This window comes from Bison bison, unplaced genomic scaffold (genome assembly GCF_000754665.1).
Source record: "Bison bison bison isolate TAMUID 2011002044 unplaced genomic scaffold, Bison_UMD1.0 scf7180017864316, whole genome shotgun sequence".
Lineage (NCBI taxonomy): Eukaryota > Metazoa > Chordata > Mammalia > Artiodactyla > Bovidae > Bison > Bison bison.
This window is the reverse complement of record NW_011494888.1, coordinates 3,334,175-3,335,891: the sequence shown is the minus strand read 5'-3', so window position 1 is coordinate 3,335,891 and position 1,717 is coordinate 3,334,175. Positions and strand designations below refer to the sequence as shown.

General features: G+C 41.5%; 1 protein-coding gene across 1 annotated transcript in view; it reads right to left on the bottom strand.

Moving 5' to 3' along the window:
- Positions 1–1,717, bottom strand: part of DDX60 (DEAD (Asp-Glu-Ala-Asp) box polypeptide 60) — a 130,716-nt gene that overhangs the window by 43,813 nt on the left and 85,186 nt on the right.

Genomic DNA, 1,717 nt, shown 5'->3' with positions numbered 1-1,717 from the left:
TATTGCTTGTAGACTTTTGGATCACAGCCATTCTGACTGGCGTGAAATGGTACCTCATTGTGGTTTTAATTTGCATTTCTCTGATAATGAGTGATGTTGAGCATCTTTTCATGTGTTTGTTAGCCATCTGTATGTCTTCTTTGGAGAAATGTCTATTTAGTTCTTTGGCCCATTTTTTGATTGGGTCATTTATTTTTCTGGAATTGAGCTACAGGAGTTGCTTGTATATTTTTGAGATTAGTTGTTTGTCAGTTGCTTCATTTCCTATTATTTTCTCCCATTCTGAAGGCTGTCTTTTCACTTTGCTAATAGTTTCCTTTGTTGTGCAGAAGCTTTTAATTTTAATTAGGTCCCATTTGTTTATTTTTGCTTTTATTTCCAATATTCTGGGAGGTGGGTCATAGAGGATCCTGCTGTGATTTATGTTAGAGAGTGTTTTGCCTGTGTTCTCCTCTAGGAGTTTTATGGTTTCTGGTCCTATGTTTAGATCTTTAATCCATTTTGAGTTCATATCTACTAATCCTAAACTTCCACCCCATCCCTCCCACTCTCCCCCATGGCACCCAGAAGCCTGTTCTCTATGTTGGTGAGTCTGTTTCTGTTTTCTAGGTAAGTTCATCAGTGTTGTATTTTAAATTCCACATATAAGCAATGAGGAATGGATTTTAATTCGCTTATGAATGTGTTCTATCTTTGCTATTGGGCCCTCTCTGAGACTTCATTGTTCATCAATAAAAGGGGTAATAATACTTGGCATGGCAAATCACTTCAGTACTCTTGCCTGGGAAATCCCATGGACAGAGGAGCCTGGCAGGCTACAGTCCACGGGGTTGAAAAGAGTCAGACATGACTGAAGTAAGTGAGCTTCAGTCATGTCTGACTGAAGCTTCTTTCTCAATAAGAAAGTATGTAAGCCTTTAATAAGAGATGAGTAGATAATTTACAAAAGAAAGACAAATATTGATAAAAGTGTCCAACCTCTTTAGTAATAAAGATGATGAGATAGCATATTTTTACTTTCAAATTAGCAAAGTATATCTTAAGGTTAATAGCACTGGAAATCTGGAGAAGGAAATGGCAACCCACTCCAGTGTTCTTGCCTGGAGAATCCCAGGGACAGGGGAGCCTGGTGGGCTGCCATCTATGGGGTTGCACAGAGTCGGACACGACTGAAGCGACTTAGCAGCAGCAGCAGCACTGGAAATCACAGGGTAAGTCTGTGGATCACAGGATAACTCTTCCATTTTGCCAAGGAGGACAAATAGGTACAGAGTTACTGCAAAGACATTTAGCAATATGATGCTTTTGAACTGTGGTGTTGGAGAAGACTCTTGAGAGTCCCTTGGACTTCAAGGAAGTCCAACCAGTCCATCCTAAAGGAAATCAGTCCTGGGTGTTCATTGGAAGGTCTGATGCTAAATCTGAAACTCCAATACTTTGGCCACCTCATGTGAAGAGTTGACTCATTGGAAAAGACCATGATGCTGGGAGGGATTGGGGCAGGAGGAGAAGGGGACGACAGAGGATGAGATGGCTGGAGGGCATCATCAACTCGATGGACATGGGTTTGGGTGGACTCCCGGAGTTGTTGATGTACAGAGAGGCCTGGTGTGCTGCAATTCATAGGGTCTCAAAGAGTCGGACACGACTGAGCGACTGAACTGAACTGAACTGAATGATTACCATAAGCATGTTGATACTTTTGGATTGACTATTC